Below are 10,026 nucleotides of genomic sequence, written 5' to 3'. Positions count from 1 at the left end.
GGGAATAAAGAAGTACGTATGCATAGTCTGAATAATTTAGCTAGGACAGAGGCAAGTTCAGGGGAACACTTTTTCAAAACAATTGGCGGAATTCCATCCGGGCCTGGAGCTTTGTTGGTAGGTAAATTGTCTAGGATGGATTTTACATATCTTGTCTGTATTTTAAGTGGGGCAATTTCGGGAGAATCAAGTTCCAGTACTGAGACATTCTGGCTGGTATCATCTATGGTAGAGTTTCTGGCTAAGGTACTAGCAAAGATATCTGCTTTCCCACGTGGGTCATTTGTAATCTGAAGATTTTAGTGGGGGAATGGAAGATGACTTGTTAAAGTTATTATTGAAAGAATTAAGAGTTGACCAGAATATTCTATTGTCATTAGGATTGTTAAGTAGTTTTGATGCTTGCTTTTGAAGAAAGTTTGATTTAGATAGATTTATTACAGCTTTTGCATGATTTCTAGCAATTTTAAATTGAGAGAGTGATTCAGATGTTTTTGATTTTAAGTAAGAGTTATATGCTAATGACTTTTGGGCTGTTGCTCTAGCACAATTGCCATCAAACCATTTTGGAGAGTTTGATCTTTTAGTGAATTGTTGACTTGGTATGAATAAATCCATACCAGCTAGTATTAAGTCGCAATTGTGGGACTGAATAGAATTGGGATCACTAGAGAAGAAAGACTGCCATGGAATATCAGCAAGATAATTTCTAAATCCATCCCAGTCTCCCTTTCAAAGTGCCATCGGGTCACCCTGACAGGTTCAGAATGGGGAGGTGTAGGAGGGTTAACTAATGAGGCTTTGATGAGATTGTGGTCAGAGGATCCAAGTGGTGACAGTACCTCTATCCTGTATTGATCTGGATTATTTGTCAAGAATAAATCCAAGAGATGGGCATTATGGTCAGGATTATCAGGTATTCTGGTTGGTTACTTTACCAACTGGGTGAGATTAAACGATTCCGCAAACAGCTCGCATTCTAGACCAGCGTCGTCAGTCCGGGCAGAATGTAATAACCATTCAACATTGTGTATGTTAAAATCACCCAAAATGGTAATTTCATTGCCAAGGGCAAGGTCAAGGTTACTCAACTGAGTGGATAAGGAATCAAATACACTGGGTTCCGAAGAAGCATTGGGGGAACGATAAACTACACAGATATACTTGGTAATGTTCTGGCAATTTAATTGATATAATGAGTAATCAAAACTGGATGAAGTGAAGTTTAAAATAGTGTCAACTGCATATTGGGATTTGATATAACAACAGGTGCCGCCCTTGTTACGAAAGTTTGTAAGGAGATGGTAACCGGGAAAACAAAATGGAGATATATCGGTAGAGGGCGAGATTTGTGGTTCTGTGAGGAAAAGGGCCAAAGGGGATATGGACTGAAGGAAAAAATGAACCGAGTTTAAATTTGTGGTAAGGCCGCGGATGTTGGTAAAAAATAAGGCCGCACCGTCACCTCTTCGCCGACGAGCATTCCCAGAAATAGCAACAGTCGCTGCCGGCACAGTCGCTTGATGGCAACCGGGAGGACCCTGTGCCTCCAGCCCTACCCTGCCGGTGGTGGCAATCCGAGGTACCACCTCATTTGATATTAAGGTTGCAGCGGCCATTACTAAAGATGTGAATAGGAGGTGTGATATGTTATGCGCATGTAGTGTGGTGTAGACAGTTGAAGGTAGAGGTATTATGAGAGCATGCTGGCCTACTCTCTGTGTAAATGAATGCACTGAAAATGTTCAGAAAAGGGAGATGGTCAGGATCAAGTCCTGAGGGCTGGTGAAACGGGAGCTCCAGCCCTCCCTATCACCAGCTTGCCATCAACCTCGGGAGTACTGCCCTGTTCGACTGGTGCTACAGTCTACTCCTCGCAACTTCCTTTCTTCGGAAAGGAATGAGATAAGCTTGAGCTTGGGATGCTGTCAGCTAAGAAAGTATTCATGCTCTTGCACGGTGTGATGGCTAGGTAGAAATATGGGCATGTTGGCAGTCTAATAAGTAGATAGATAAATATACATATACATATAAATAGATGCATACCTATAATAGACAGATAAATAGACTGATACATATGCACAGATAGATAGTTAGTTAGAGAGAGAGAGAGAGAGGGAGATAGGCAGACACTTACGGACAGATCGACAGACAGAAAGATAGATAAATGAAATGGGGGATAGACAAGCAGACAGAGTCATATGAAGAGGTAGACAGTTAGATAGACTGATATTGTAGATTGGTAGACAGATGGATTGATAGACAGAAAGGCAAACAGACAAATACATCAAAAGATACTAAGAAAACAGCTCGAAGGATAGATCGAGACAGAGAGAAACTGATTTATTTATTAATTCAGTGGCTTTCAAACTTTTTGGTCCACGATTCACGAGGTGGCGACCCTTATCATTCCCCGAATACACACACACACACACACACACACACACACACACACACACACACACAGCAGGTTATTAACCATTACTGTAGATTCATATTCCGTGCTGCACTGCAATATTGCGAGCAAGTGCCACTTTAGTCAGTTCGAAACCAAAATGTTAATTACTCAAATATCAAACACATACTGCAAAGCACAGATACTGAACATTAGTCACCAGTTCCTCTCATGAATGTTATGCGCTGTTGAGAGCCTGCCTGCCTGCGCATATGTACTGTGCCACTGGAGCTGATAAAAATATATACAAAATGAAAAAGAGTTGAACATGTCATATGAAGGTAACATTGAGATGGTAAGGAGCCGAGGTTAGGGAGGGCGAGAAGAGGTCAGGGGACGCGGTAAAAAAAAAAAATAAAAATAAAAAATTGTATCGCCCATCTTACATAAAGCTGCAACAGTGTTGTGCAAATATGAACTGTGAGTAATCTGTGTACGCCCTATCGTATTTATTATGAATATGTTTATAGCGTAATAATGACAGTTACAAACTTGTAATAGGAGTCCACAATGAAAGTGTGGAACGTTTTCCAGCGAGTGAGTGAGCATAACATGCAGTGCTGAATATTGTCTCATGCTGCACATCTTATTCCTCTGATTTCCTAACCTGAAAACACTAAAAAGAATTTTTTTTTTAATTTCACGAAAAATATTCCGTCACACTTCCTAAAACCAGCTCTCTCAGCAGTCGTTGGAAAATACTGCTGCGCTACTCACGCAACCTTAGACTGTTACTACTTGTGCAGCCGGCTGTTACGCTAATCCTCGATTTCCAGAAAAACAATTGGGAATTACGGTTGTCTATGAATTGAAAATAATTGAAGATTTTTATGCAATTTCCAAATTGTTGTCTATCTTTTTTGTAACTTCAAAATTGCCTGAAATATCCAAAAAAGTTTGCTACTGTACTAGAGTTGTCTTCCAGATCCCTGCCTCCATTTCTTGCTGATGCGATAAATCTTTTGCTCGGGTACATAAATCGGGGGTCTAAACTGTGACTAAAGTAAATAAAATATACTGAAAACATTAAGAGTATTCTAAGTCTCTGATCCATAGAAAATCCTTTCGCGACCCATCTTTGAGTCGCGACCCAAAATTTGACAACCTCATACTGAACATACTGTAGGTAGGTAGATACTGCAGGTTGATAAATAGACAGATAGCTAGATAAGTATAACTATGTATGAATGCATGGATGAATGGAGAGATACATAGATAGACAGACTGATAGTTAGATGGATAGGGAGAGAGACATGATAGATGGATAGATCGACCGAGATATATGGAAACAGCTTGGAGAGATTGACAAGTACATAGGTAGACTGATAGACTGACCGATCGATTGATAGTTAGGTAGATAGATAGGTAGGTAGAAAGACAGATAGACATACAGGTAGACACAGACAGACAGACAAACTTATAAACACAGCCAGACTTATAGTCACAGACAGTTAGACAGACAAACAGATAGAAAGAAAGAAGAAGAGACAAATAAACAGAAGGATAGATAGGCAGATGGATAGATGCTATTGTAAACGAGAGAGAGAGAGAGAGAGAGCGAGAGAGAGAAAGAAAAGGGGGGGAAGAGATGAGCCGGAGGATAGATGAGAAAACACTTCTCTGGTGTTCATAATATCGTCTCGTGATTGTTATTAGTGTCATAATTCAACATTTTACATAACACGGAGTTTATATGTAAATCAGAGATGAAGGCAGAAATTGCCTTTGCTGTAAATTATGCAGGATATTGTACTGTTATCTTAGTTTACGTATGATTGAGGTAATTCCCGTTCCACTTCATTGATTTCACAGAATCATGATTTATTCTAATGGAAGAATCATCTCTTCATTTTGAAAGTGAGTCTGTTGTGAAGACAGTACACTTCCGGCCGAACGTGCGCTTCCATTACGTCAGTGGCTCCTACTTGAGCTCCCTTTACATCAGTGGCTCCCATTTTTTTTTTTTTTTTCGTTCTGCGGTCCCTAAACGAAATACGGTAATATTTGTTGCCTCATTTACATCTAACGTTAAAAAAACAAACAAACAAACATGCAAAGCAAGACACTCGAAGGGGCATGTTGGGTAGTTTTTAACAACCTCAGTTATTACTATAAAAGTAGACTTATGGTAAAAGAACCAAATAAAAATTGAGATGATAACTCAGCAATATGGTTGATATTGCATTTTGCTGCCATTTGAGATATCTGTGGTAGAATCAGACAGTGAGGACACAGCAGAGGCCATCTTCTGCTTGAAACTAATTGCATTGTTCTTATTTCATACCAGTGGGCTGGAAACCCTTAATTTGCATGGACAGGTAGGCGAGACAGAAACACTCACTCAAGCAGTTTGTTGAAAACTAGATAGCGTTTTAGTCTCACCCAAATCTTTATTGAGCTACTTTCCTAATGGGCCACAATTTAGTTCCGGGAATTCACCTTGTATTGCCTACAGATGTGCTCTACACGAAATGATTAATAGAAGGAGTATACTTCTAAATTCCTGCCCAGGAAAGTTTATATGAGACTCTATTATTAGTAACTTCTCCCCTCTTCCCCATCGAGAAATGCGCCATAGCCCCCAGTTTGAAAACCACTGATTTAGTCTTTTCAGCATGTGGCTGTATTTCTGCTCGCTCCCATAATGTCAATTGTTGTTCTTGTTCTGTTCTGTAATTCATTACAACATAATGCTGAATGAGACAATCCTAACACATCTTGAAATATGGACGGTGCATATTAGGGCCCATGCATTGAGATGTGAAAGTTTGTGGTACACAAATTTTGGGATTCAAGGAACGGACAATGAAGTCTATCGTCAGTGTCAAACACTAAAGACCATTATGGGTTTGAACGGCAATGCCAACAATAATTAGATTTCTAATTTAAGTACCTGAGTTTCGCATTTGACTTATGACGGTAGAATAATATGTTGTTCTTGGTTATGATTACCTATGCACTTAATATTGTTCAGATCCTGTTTGATAACAGATTTTTGAAAGAAGTAGAGAAGAGAGAGGTATATGTGAGCAGGAGAAGGGAGGTTGAGAGACTGGTGAAAGAGAGTAAGAAGAAAGTGGATGAAGAGTTTGGGAGGAATCTGAGTGTGAAACGGAGGGAGAGTAAGAAATTGTTTTGGAAGGAGGTAAAGAAAGTAAGGCAGTGTGAAAGGGGAAATAGTAGGGGAAGTGAAAGATAGGAATAATAGATTGTTGGTGGAGAAGAGAGAGAAATTGAGGAGATGGAAGGAGCACTTTGAGGATTTGTTGAATGTAGAGAGTGAGAGCAGTGCGAGTATAAGTGGTTGGGGAGTGGCTGGGAGAAGAAGAGATGAGAGGAGGGAGGAAGAGATCAGTAGGGCGGAAGTAGTGGAAACAATGAAGAAGATAAAGATGGGAAAGGCCCCAGGAATTGATGGAGTGTGTGGTGAAATGCTGAGGTATGGGGGTGAGATTGTTCTGGAGTGGATATGGAAGTTGTGTAGATTGGCTTGGGAAGAGGGAAGGGTTCCAGAGGACTGGAAATCAGGTATAATTGTTCCTTTATACAAAGGGAAAGGGGAGAGAGAAGTATGTGGTAACCATAGGGGTATTTGCCCTCTTAGTGTGACTGGAAAAATATATGGTAGAGTAATCATTGATAGGGCTAGGCATATGACAGAGGAGCTAGTTGGAGAAGAACAAGGGGGATTTAGGAAGGGATAAGGGTGTGTAGATCAGATATTTGTTCTAAGATGTTTAGTGGAGAAGTGTCTAGAGAAGGAGAAGGAAGTGAATACTGCCTTCATGGAGTTGGAGAAAGCTTATGACAGAATAGATAGGAAAGGTATGTGGAAGGTATGAAGAATATATGGAGTGGAGGGGAAATTGTTGAGTGCTGTGAAGAGTATGTACGAAGGAGCTAGGGCTACTGTGCGAGTGGATGGTGAGCTGGGTGAGTTCTTTGATCTCAATGTGGGACTGAAACAGGGTTGTGTGATGTCTCCATGGCTGTTGAATATATACATGGATGGGGATGTAAAGGAGGTGCAAGGTAGGGCAGTGGATGTGGGGGTGGCTCTAATGAATGAGGGTGAGATTTAGAAGATTCCGGTGTTGCTGTTTGCTGATGATACAGTATTGTTGAATGAAGATGAGTGGGAGTTGCAAGGCTTGGCGAATGAATTTGGGACAGTGTGTAGGAAGAGGAATCTGAAAGTTAATGTAAACAAAAATAAAGTTATGGTGTTTGAGAGGAATGAAGTCACAGAATGTACAGTGAGGTTGGATGGTGAGGATATGGAGAATGTGAGTGCATTCAAGTACTTGGGTAGTGTGATGAGTAAGGATGGAACTTTGGGGGATGAAGTGCGTGAAAGGGTACAGCAGGGAAGGAAGGTTGTTGGTACACTGAAAACAGTGATGAGAAACATGGTGGTGAGTATGGAAGTTAAGAAGTCACTGCATGATAGTATTGTGATCCCTACCCTGGCGTATGGAAGCGAGGCATGGACCTTGCAAGAGGGGAACAAGTCAAGAGTGAGAGCAGTGGAAATGAGTTACTTGAGAGGAACATGTTGAGTGACATGGAGGGACAGGTTGACGAATGAAGAAGTGAAGGAACGTTGTGGGGTGGATGTGGATGTGGCTGAGAAAATTAAGAGAAATACACTGAGGTGGTTTGGACATGTGGAGAGAATGGAGAATGAAAGACTGACTAAGAGGGTGTATGTAGGTGAGGTGGAGGGAGGGAGAGGGAGGGGTAGACCGAGGATGAGGTGGAGGGATGGAGTTGAGAGGTATATGAGGGAGGGGGTGGATGAGTTGGGGGGAAGGTAGTCAAATGGTGGGTGACAGAGCGACTTGGAGGCGTTTTGTCTGTGGCCACGCTTTGCGGGATTAGGGCATCGGGCTATAAATAGATAGATAGATAAGTTCTTGATAAACCATTCAATACAGGCTAAAGACTTCAAATGAACAATCTCACTGAAGGTCAAGCATGAATGCTAGAATGGCAGTATCAGGGTGAATTATGAGTACTTAGTCACTGAACCCTTTTAGGCACGCATAAGCTTAGTAAAATTCGTGTTCTATGACATGTCAGCATTTCTCCCCTTCCCTCCCGCCGGCAGCGCACTCCAAAATATCGTATTCTTGGCTTTTTTTCACCACCCAAACATATTTATTTTGCCACAAAACCCACTTATTCCTATTCGTTGATGTTTATTCTACACGATAAGGGAAAAAAACACACACACACGCACAAAAGAACACACTATAATATGTATGGTAGGGCTCCAAGAATAATCAATTGTGAACAAACATCTCACTTCCCAACATCATAAATCGAAAGTTTACTAATCAATCTCAACATGTTATAAGTCATTAGAAAGAGAATTTTATTAGCTTTCGAAAGCTGGAAATCCCAGTTTGATACGAGGTATGGTGTTAGAGTAATAAGCGAAAAAGTAAAACCCATTTTCGGCAGAAAACTTTTTTTTCGGGGAGCTTTTGCAAAGGTTTTTTTTCTCGCCACAGTTATGTTTTTCTTTTATCATCCTATGCAGAATTTCATTGGCTTTCATTTGAGCAAACACCGGTGATCCTAGGCCTCATAGTTATCGAGAAAAACGCAAAGAATGACGGTGTATTTTGCCTCACACTGAACTGCATTCAGCCACGTTCACGGTATTTTCCCATAGAGTGCTAATTTTTTTTTTATGCTTGCTAGCTATGCTTTCTTTGATTTTATACCAACAACTATTTTATATAATTACTTCTGTTTGGTTTTTAGTTTTCTCATAAACCACACATGAACACTAAATTTGTTGTTACCAACTGAAACTGAAGCTGTACTTATTTCCCTGACATTTGTTTCGAGGTATATAACAATATATATGTATGTGTAAATAAACGGACATAAAGATAGGTAAATAGATTTAAAAAGAAGAAGAATATCATGCACTTCTCCAGTGGTGATGATCTTCCTGCAGCACAGCGTACTGTGGCTGTAAGGTGTATGTGACTCATGTCCTTGCCAATATTTGATCACGTACATGCGTTGCACTATACTCCTATCTATTGCACAATAACAATATCCACCATATATCAGCATAAAGCAAGGATTTTCATCAATTCCTTGGCAAACTCCAGTCAAGACAACACCACCTCCCACTGCTAAATGTTTCACCATGTCCTTGCTCAATAGCTATTGCACACTATATTGACCTGATTCACTGTCACTATTGTTCAGTGGCTGAATACTCACATTGGGTGCAGGGTGGAGGGAGTGCACTTGTTGGAACATGGCAAATAACAGGGTAGGCCTAGCACAATCTTTGTTGGGCCAATGGCTGATACCGGCCTGGAATGGTTAACAAAAAACTTAATCTTTATTGCAAACACCAAATCTAATCACAATAGTGCCCAGAAAGTACACACAAGCACTACTGATATAGACAAGTGTGACGCGCACCTGGGACAGAGGTAAATAGAGTACGATTTAACCTGTACCATTCCAGGCATTTTTGCAATTTTATACCCACCCAATCCCGGACCAAAAACAGAAAAAGAATTTATTGCATAAAACAATCCAAAAGGATATATAAATCAAGGAAAATCAAAATAAAGTACTCCTTACAGGAGAAATAAGAGAAATAAGAAATTAGAGTCATGTTTTTAGCCCAGTTTCCCAAGCTGTGAGTGACATTTTTCTACCCAACTGGGCGGGATGAGAGAGAAATGGGGAGGAGAATGGGGGATTCCCTGTTCTCAATATCCTTCTCCTCTGGCTCATATTCCTCCCCAGAAGCCATCCAGGTCTTCCTCTTCTGAAGAATCACTAAATGAAGAGACAGAAGGTCCATGTGACAATTTCAACAGCCTCCTCCAGCCCAATGAGGCGGAAAAATGGCGTGGTTTTTGCGACATTCTGATGCTATGACAGACAGTGGCAAACTGATTTTACCCAGCCATGCACAACCAAACTCAGTACTACAGCTGCTTGGACACAGTATTGCCAATACATTAGGCTACTCTAGCAAATTATTATCTAGACTGAAGCAGCTTCAGACAGGCTACAGTGCTTGAATATTGCTGTCGGCACCATCATGTCGCTGGGATTAATTGAGACGTTTTATACTGTCGGCACCATGTCGTCGGCGGGATTGTACAGGTTAAAGGTCCCGCTGTATGCTACCTTCATCCAAGGTTGCTGGAAGAAAAACAAGATGTGAGCGAGGAAAATGGATTTTAAGGGACACGAGGTTCATGGTGCTCAACCAGAAGCTCATCAACGATTTCCACGTAATCTTCACTGCGATGGCTGCCCAGAACACCAGTTCAAGTTTTCTTAAGAGACTTCCAAGTCCTAAGTTCGTCTGCCTCAAAGGTTGTATCAAACTGACTGTCTTTCATCAAGCTACGAATTTGTGGGCCAGCGAACATGATTTCCTTCTATTTGGCATCACTAATCTTAGGGAAGACTTTCTTCAGGTGTGCAAAGTCTTATCCAAGGGTTTGACGAAGTTGTCCATCAAACCTGACGATGTGAACAGGCGGAAGGATGATATCTTGTGCTTGGAAGAGTGGTTC

This window comes from Coenobita brevimanus, chromosome 113 (assembly GCF_032717465.1).
Source record: "Coenobita brevimanus isolate Jiangsu-jjx chromosome 113, ASM3271746v2, whole genome shotgun sequence".
Classification (NCBI taxonomy): domain Eukaryota; kingdom Metazoa; phylum Arthropoda; class Malacostraca; order Decapoda; family Coenobitidae; genus Coenobita; species Coenobita brevimanus.
Note: the sequence above shows the minus strand (reverse complement) of the source record.